This window comes from Lactuca saligna, chromosome 5 (assembly GCF_052625555.1).
Source record: "Lactuca saligna cultivar CGN05327 chromosome 5, ASM5262555v1, whole genome shotgun sequence".
Classification (NCBI taxonomy): Eukaryota; Viridiplantae; Streptophyta; class Magnoliopsida; order Asterales; family Asteraceae; genus Lactuca; species Lactuca saligna.
The window spans coordinates 31,876,688-31,886,419 of record NC_136421.1 but is presented as its reverse complement, the minus strand read 5'-3'; positions in this window follow the sequence as shown (position 1 = coordinate 31,886,419).

Sequence of the window (9,732 nt, the reverse complement as noted above, 5' to 3'; positions counted from 1 at the left end):
ATGTACCTTTCGATCTTTTTCCCATCAGTGGGAAGCATATTAGGGCAGAGGGCCACCAGTTCGCTGAATCTGGCGGTATAAGCAACAATATTGGTGCCCTTCATGGTCAGGCTCCAAAGCTCCTGCTCTAGTTTCTGGATCTCGCCCTGCGGGCAGTATTCCTCAATCAGGAGGTCTTTCATCATTTCCCAGTGTATGTCGTTGGCTACGACGAGAGTTAGAGATTTAACGTGGCCGTTCCACCACGTCAGGGCCTTTCCTTCAAAGGTGCATGCGGCATATTTCACTTTGCTCGCAGCAGGGCTTGAACAAGTTTCGAAGACCGCTTCAATCTTCTCGAACCATTGCGAGAGGGAAATGACTCTGCCGATCCCATGAAAGGACTTCGGATTGCAGTTGGTGAAATCCTTGTAAGAGCACTCTCTCGAGCGCACAGGGGTTTCAACCGGAATGGAGTTAACAGGGGTTCCACCTCTGTTGGCATCAGAAGAGTGATACTGAGCCATGGCAGTTGTCACTGCTGCAGCTACGGCAGCATTTAGGGCTGCTGTATCGATGACCAGAGGTGGAGGAGGTGGAGGTGCAGGATTATTCCTCGGAGATTTGCGAGGAGGCATCTTTCAGCTATAAGTTTATAAAGGTAAGAAAAATGGTAAGAATCAATTTATAAGCAACGTGAGAATGATACATGGACTAACTAACCATAGCCCAACAGTTGAATGAGTGTTTGAAATCACAACAAGAAATATTAGTAGGAAAACACAAGTGTATAGATTTTTCCCACAGTTTAGATAGATTTCAATAATACTGGTATTACTGATGTAATAAGTTCAAGGAAAATCGACCTAACAGTAGGTCTTACATCATACCATATAGAAAAGTTTGACAGTTCTTAGATTCCTAATTAGAGTACTGAAAGTTAGGAATATTTTACAGACAAGTGCTACTTAGAGCACAAATGTTAAAGGCTAATCCTTAACCCTAAAGATAATGATGTACTAGACATCATCTAACGGCGATGAATATTCCTCGGGAGAACCCTAAGGTCTCTCGTTTGACGGACCACCTCTTGAAGGTGTCGCTCATGAGCCCTTTGACGAGCTCGAAGTTCCATGACTTCTGCTTGTGAGGCAACCAGATGTTGTTGTAGGGTTTCATTGGTTCTTCGGGTCCGTTCGATGTCTTCTTCAAGATGGCGAATACGGACTGTGTTGACACCAGAGTTGGCATCAATCTCTACAATCCGGTCGATGGCTACTCGACCTTGCTCGACATTAAGAGCTATTCTGCGGATAAGGACAGGCAGAGCTCGGTCAGCAGAGCCACCATCGCTGACGTTGTAAAAGCTTCGGTCCCCAACGTATGGTAAGGGTTGACTCTGTTCATTATTCCAGCGATTTAAGTTGTTTGCCCACAAGGGAGTAGGACCTGGAAAAGCTGGCCGAGGGTTGTTGCCCGGGGCTTGACCTACGAGCGGTAGGTTGTTGACTTCAGGCTCGGAGTCGGATACATTAGAAAAGCCTTCTGTGAGGTGATCATCCAAAGGGATTGGATGCTCATCATCAGACTCTGCATCGAGCCTTCCTATGTTGCCTTCATTTGGAAAGTACCGGTCGTCGTGATGGAATCCAGCCATTTAAATCTACGCGAGAAGAGAGGTATAAAGATACAGTATGTATGTAGTTTATAGTACAAAATACACCTATAGTATTTTAAGTTTAAGTTCCACTGATCTTTTTGTGGCATTGTTGGTAAGTTTTTTTTTTTTTTTTGACTTGTTAACACATCACAACCATTCTAGGGCATATGCTAATCACTCCTCGGACCAGCATAGTTGATCAGGCTATGCCATTCCAAGGACTGACCATACATCCCCTAGCTTACCTGTGATATTTAACAATCGTAATACTTTTGTTCTTGTCGTTGTGACACTGGTTTTACTATGAATGCAGACTAGTATACTTAATTAACTATTTTAGTATTTAAAGTATAGACTCTTGGTCAGAGTGTTTTAATCCCAAATGGGTTTATAGTTTAGTATATCTTTTATGGGTTGATATACTTGCTTCACTATAAACAATGCTCTGATACCAATCTGTCACACCCCAAAACCAAGAATGGCGGAAACGTTCTGGGGCGAAGGACGTCATGTAAAGTATCACAACACAGTAAATGTAAATAAGAAAACAACAGCATCCATTGGATTAAATATAAAATTTTAATACAAGCGTGTTCTGTACAGTTTTAGACACCAAAAATATAATGTAAATCAAAATAATATGATGAGTCTTGAATGTGCTTCATCTTCTCAAAAGCTAGCATCGGTGCCTGTCTACTGATGACCTGAGTATACAAGTTATTTTGAAAGAGTTTATCAGCATTAAGCTGGTGAATTCATAAGTATTTTAGTGTCGATGTTTGTTATCAAAACGTTTGAAGCTGTCGCAAGTATGAGTTGTAAATGTATGTAAGTGTATGTAAAAGTTTAAATCTCTCAGAAAAACCTATATTTTCTATTAAAGTAGCCCTCTACCAAGGCTTAACTGTTTTGTATGCTCGTTTGATGTAAAAGTGTGTAATTTCCCAAGTGTAACTATCTTTTAACAAAATATAGTTTGTACATTAAAGTTTAAGTGAGGTTATCACCAAAATGTAATGGGTAAATTATTGTAGTACTGTAGTTTTGTTTTATAGGAACTACTGCTGTACTAACTACCTTAAACCGGATTTATATTAAGGTATCACGTGATAAATTGCACCATACTATCGACTGGTAACATCGACAACGTATAGTCGAAAAATAAGGTATGACGTTTGGCACCCGCAGACCTGTCGGTCCCGCTGTAGCTAGCAGCGAGGTGTAGGATAGTCAATCCAATATAGATCTATACGCAAACTCACGCTCTCCCTCCAAGAGACTCTGGCTACAACTCGGGTCATGACAATTAAGACATGCTCCCATACGGCGGATCACAATTGTTAACGTATTCGTGTATATGCAATATAATGTTACTTGTTCTAGTATCATTGTATATGTTCTCTTAGTAATACGTATTGACTCCTGAATGAACTGACTTGTTGATCTGGAAATTTTAGTAGTATGATCCTGTGTTACCCCGATGGTAACTTACTAATGATGTGCTGATAAGTATGAATATGGAAGTACTTTTATGTCTATACATGTATATATGATGTATAACTAATATTGAAACAACCCTCGGATGGTCACTCGAAATCCCACCAGACCACATCTCAGTGCGCGAAAAGGAAATAGGGCGGATGGCCTTCCTAAGCCCTTTAAACATTACTTATATATCTATACATATAGGGGCATGCAATTTATAAGTAGTAAAACAAAGTTTAAATAAAAGCATTTGATAAGTAAAAGAGTTTGTAAATCATTTTGAAGTAAAACAGTTTGAACAGTGATAAAATCATTGGTTTCCTAGTTATTAATCACATGTGATTAATGCAATCACATGTGATCGAAGCAATAACTATAAGTGTTTAACTTGTATCCCCCCCCCCTATAAAGCATTTAAAACATTTAAAAGCATTTCAAAGGTTGAATAAAGGGGTATGAACTCACATGGAAGTTTGAAGATAGCGAGATCGAAAACCGGGCATAGTTTCATCTCGGGAAACGGATTTTTCTCGGGATTCTCGGGAATCTCGGCAGTAAAATCGACCCTTGGGACTGGTGCAAAAAGACCAGAGCTTCGGGTTTGAACAGGCACGGAAAACGAGGCAAGGTCGTGAGAGAAAAAGAGAGAATGAGCAGAAATTTTCGGAAGCCTCGCACCCCTTTTATAGGGGTGCTGAACCGCCTCCGTACGCGGGATGTACTGCTTACGTGACGTCATCGCTTACGTATTTCGGATGGGGTGGGTCGGATTGGACGACGGGTCGGGTAGCTTCGCATAGGGCGACGTGGATGATCCGAGGCCGTGGCCTCGAGTACGCTGGGCGTACGAAGGTACGCGGCACGTACATCGGCCCTAGGCTGACTCCCCTTCGGATATTACCAACATTTTTAATAAAAATTATATATAAATTATTTATCAAACTTCAAAAATTCATATCTCCTTCATACGAACTCCGTTTTCGACGTTCTTTATATCCCTGCGAAGGTGAGACTACGATCTACAACTTTCGTTTAGATTTCGTTGGCAAATTCTGAAATTATTTTTATTATTTATTTATTAAAATGACATGATTAAGGAATTTCTTTAAAAAATCATAACTTCTTTATCTGACGTCGGTTTTTGCCAGATTTTTTACCGTTGAAATACCATTGTCGAGACCTTCGATTCTCGTTTAGGTCATTCCGGCCAAATGTCTCTCGATCTCCGATTCGAGTTTTTAGCTGTCTGTTGCTAAGCTGAACTTGGAAAAATCATAACTTCAATATACGAAGTCGGATTTGGGCGTTCTTTTTACGTACGATCATGGTTTAATGATATTTAAACATAGAAGAATTTAAATACAAACATTTTGGACATTTTATTATCAAAGTTAATTTTATTAACTCAAAAATGTTTACAATACTTGACCTATTAGGCCATTACAAAGAGTTGAAATATCAGGTTGCCACACACCTCCTCATGAATCATCTTGTGGATCTCATCATCACTAGTCCCAGTGCTCCAAGGGTTGTGGCGTGTACCCACCATGATGTCTCTGAAACATAACTCAAAAATCATCAGAGACTCACTCGACTATAGTCACAATCAATCACCTATCCTAACTTGTTCCTTTGCATCCTAAGTATTCTTAATTGGGTTGCACACAGATCAAGTGATTTCAGTAGCACTGGCCCAATACTACCTTCCACACCAACCTGTAGTCACACCAAGTCCTCCTCCTAGGATCCCAATTCACATGTACTTTGTCTCTCATGAATAACAAACTACTCTCTCAGTAGAACCCTCATATGCTCATCTAGATATCTTTCCTAGATTGTCCCTCGACTCCGAACTTTTTCTAAGTAATTCCTGCTGGATAGTCCTACTCAGCGTATACTCAAAGCAAATAACAGATAGCAGCAACTCCTAGGCTAAGGCATCACAAATCATTGAAACTCTAGTCCTAACATGAAATACCTAGCCTATCTTCTAGCATGCATCCCTAACATCACACAATATCTCATAACACAATAAAGTAAAGGTGTTTTGGGAAATCACCGTTCGGGCTCAAGCTGATTGTACACACTACTCCCACTCGTTTTTCTTTTTAAGAACTTTCTCATTTTAGAAAAATCATTGCTTTTGAAAATTTTTCTCAAATCCTCAGTTTGAGTGCAGACACACCTGAAAGTACATCCGAATCCCTCAAACCAAAGCACTGATACCAACTTGTAACATCGTAAATTTTCAAACGAAGTTTTCATTTTTAAAACACATAAAAACTCATAATATATTTCTCAAAACATAATTGTTTCAAGTGTCAACATAAATCCACATAATAATGTCACTATCCCATAATCATCCACATAGTCTCGAATCGGTGTGTACAATTGAGTCGGTTCCTTCTTGTGATCCTGAGAGGTACCTGAAGCACATAACACATAACACGGTAAGCACAAAGCTTAGTGAGTTCCCCAAAATAACAAACATATATCATTAGCCTCTCATGGCTATACTCAATTAAGACCCTCCAGTCAATGTTTCTCAATGGGACCCTCTGGTCCCACAACTCAGGTGGACCCTCCGGTCCTAACTCAATAAGCTCAGAATAATACACAACACAAATAACAAAGATATAATATATGATATCGCAATACTCAACATAAGCACGTAAGACCCTCCGGTCACACAAAGATTACCACTCTAGGTAAGTATAGTGTGAAGACTCACCTCATAAGCAAGCAATTAAATAATCTCGAACATGAAATCTCAAACTAACCTCCGCCTAACACATAAGATAATAATCTATAATTAGCATCTGAAACACGACTCTTCTCTCTCTCTCTCTCTCTAAAACTCTTAGAATGGGTAAATGACCTTTTTGCCCTCTATGGTCCCCATAATCCCTTCCTTGACCAAACCGTAAATTCAACAGAAGTCAACACTCGAGTCAACAGTCCATGTTGACCTGACTTGCCGAATGCATCTGTGTGACTCGTCGATTTGCTTCATTTCCTTAAATATATCTCGAAAACCTAACTTAACTCGTTAATTTGTCTCATCAACTCGTCGACTTAACCAAGTTCAGATGCATCGGGGAAAACCCTAGTTGACTCGTTGAGTCAGTTCATTGCCTCGGTGAGTCCATTCAGTCTATATTCTCATTCAAACGATTTAAGCCAGATCTAGCCCACTAAACTCTAGATATAGTCTCCTAAGGCTCAAATGTCATGTAAAGCTTTGAGCTTTACGTTCATGAAAGGCATATTCTCTCCATAATGCCAATACAAGCTTCAATAAGGGTTTGGTGCTCATTGGCTTTCCTTTAGCTCCATAAAGCTTGGTTCTTTGGGGTCACAAGACCTCCTACAATCCAAATATGAGGTTTTAACCTTAAGATATGTTCAAGGGATTCAATAACACATAAAGGATGGGGAAAATCCCTAGAACTCTCCCGAACTAATATCTCACAAGAAAATGATCAATATAGCATCTTTTTACCTCAAACAGAAGCTATCCATTAGGAACCTCTAGATCCAATGTCCCTCCTTGCTCCAAGCCTCGATGATTTCCTCTCTTCATCTCAAGGTGCACGAAAATGCTCAAGATAGCCTCTCATTCTCACACAACAAGCTAAAACCTGATTAATATTCTTCACAATGCTTAAGGGTGATGAGAGTGGCGGAAATGAAGGCTTCAGGCCCTTTAAAAAGGAATCAACCACATAAAATTTGGGTTTCCTCACACAACGCCAACTCAGTGATTCAACTCTTTGACTCATCGGGTTGGTTATTAAACCCACATGACCAATTCAACTCTACTCGACGAGTTGGGGCACCAACTTGTTGATTTGCTCAGTTAACACGAAAATAAATATGTATAAATATTATACCTAGGAGTTGGGATGTTACAGATGAGGGAGAAACTTTTTGCAAAGTTCTCCAAGTATGAGTTATGGTTTCACGAGGTGTGGTTTTTGGGGTACCTTATCAACCAGAAGGGTATTTTGTTCAGTTCGGCCAAGATAGAGGCCGTGATGTAGTGGGAGGTTCTATGGTCTCCAACAAAGATTCAAAGTTTCCTTGATCTAGTGGGTTACTATCGGAGATTCATCCAGGAGTTCTCCAAGATTGTTGTTCCTTTGACCCGACTGACAAAGAAGTCAGTGACATTCCATTGGGGGCCTAAGCAGTAGGTAGCCTTCAAGACTCTTAGACATAAGTTATGGGAGGCACCTATTCAGACTTTGCTGAAGGGTGTCTATGACTTTGTGGTTTACTATGACGCTTCGATCACAAGCATAGGTGCGGTACTGATACAGCGAAGTCACGTGATAGCTTACCCTTCGAGGCAGTTGAAGCCTCACGAGGCTAACTATCCAACACATGATTTAGAGCTGGGGGCTGTATTTTTCACCCTCAAGATTTGGCAACATTACCACTGTGGGGTCCTTTGTACCATTTACACGGACCACAAGAGCTTGAGGTACCTAATGGATCAGTTGAATCTAAACATGAGGCAACATCGGTGGTTAGAGGTGGTGAAGGATTACGACTTTGAGATCCTTGACCACCCGGGTAAGGCCAATGTGGTGGCCAATGCCCTGATCTGCAAGGTGGCAGGGCCCTGATTCGAGACATCTATCTAAGGATGGCAGTGATTACTCTATTGTTGGAGCAGATCAGGCAGGTGCATGTTGATGGTCTAAAGTATGAGCACCGGAACTGTGAGCGGATCATAGGCCAGGTGGCCTCCTTTAATTTTAACATATGTGGTTTGCTGACCTTGCATGGGAGGGTTTGGGTGTCGTACTGGGGTGGGGTACGATTGGTTTTGATGGATGAGGTCCATATGTCGAGGTTCTCCATCCATACCGGGGAAATAAAGATGTATCAGGAACTTCAACCTGATTACTGGTAGCCATGCATGAAGCGGGATGTAGTGTGGTATGTGGAGAGATGCTTGACCTGCAAGAAGGTCAATGCCAAGCACTAGCGACCCCATGGAAAAATGCAGCCATTAGATATTCTCGTGTTGAAATGGGAGGATATTACCATGGATTTCATCACCTTCGATATGGGTCATCATGGATTGATTGACCAAGAGTGCTTATTTTATCCTGATCTAGGAGAGTATATCAGCTGAGAAGCTGGACGAGATTTACATTCATGAGATAGTGGTATGACATGGGGTGTCTGACTTGGTGGTGTCAGACCGAGATGTCTGTTTCACTTCTAGATTTTCAAAGCGGTTTCACAACAAGATGTGTACTCGTCAACACTTCAGCACCGCTTTCCACCCTCATACGAACTGACAGAGCGAAAGGATGATATAGACTCTCGAGGACATGCTACGCACATGTGTCTCGGATTTCGGTGGCAGTTGGGATACGTATCTTCCATTAGTGGAATTTTCGTATAATAACAGTTACCACGCCAGCATAGACCGAACTCCCTTCGAGATGCTCTACGGGAGTAAGTGTAGGACCCCAATCATTTGGGGTATGGTCAGTCAGACAGCCATAAGGAGTACTGAGGTAGTATTCAAGAGTAAAGAAAGGATACAGCATGTCCGGAGCAAGCTCCAAACTGCTTAGAGTCGGTAGAAGAGCTATACTGACAAGCGGCAATTAGATTTGGAGCTATACTGACAAGCGGATTTATTTCTAGACACGGTAGACCTCGAGGATGAAGTCTAAGACAAGTACGGGAGAATTGTAATGCCTGATTCTTGGTATGCATTTAATTATAATTTATTCATTTTTGTAGAGCTACTCAATGATTTAGAAGCCCTAGACTCGTCGAGTAGAAACGAGATTGGCCCCGGGGTTTTAAGCAATCTACATGATGAGTAGAAACTCGGCAAGTAGGTCTGCTAGAGTGAAACCCTAATTTCAGGTTTTTGCACCCTATTTTAGCAATTTAATCCTCACATTGTGGCCTCATTTCTAGCCTCCAAGTGCCAAACCCTAATCCATGATACCCTAGAGCTTTATGTGAGCTTATGAGCCATTTAGAGTGATCTTTTTGTGTTCTTGAAGCTTGTGGAAGAAGTGGAGCTAGAAGATTCAAGGAGAAGATAGCAGATCTAGAGACGTCCTTCCGTCCTCATCATTTTCTGGTAATCAAGCCTCTAACTTGTCTATTAGTTTATTAGATCTCCTTTTCTTCACTTTATTGGGTTTTGGGTCCAAGAAGCTTGTCCCTTGGGATATGAACGTCCCAAGCAAGGATCCCTTCACATCTGGAATCATTAAGGGTTATTAAGTCATAAAGGTGCAAACTTTATGCCATTGAAACCCACATGCAAGCTCTAAGGTGTTAGTTTGGACTTTTAAGCCGAAAAGACATTGCATGGAAAGAAAGTTTGAGACTTTATGTGTTCATTTGGTGTCTAGGACCTAGATCTTGGTTTTCATGATTTGGTTTGGAGTATTATGGCTTTTGGATAAAGATCTATATCCTAAAGAACTAGAGTTTTAGCTACACCCATTAAGAAGGACTATCAGTGGGTAGAGTTGGAAACTTTACCCTTAAAAAGGGCTTTTTCCTATATTTACACGAAGTATGGAGCTTATATATGAAGAGTAGGGGCTTAATCCTTTGAG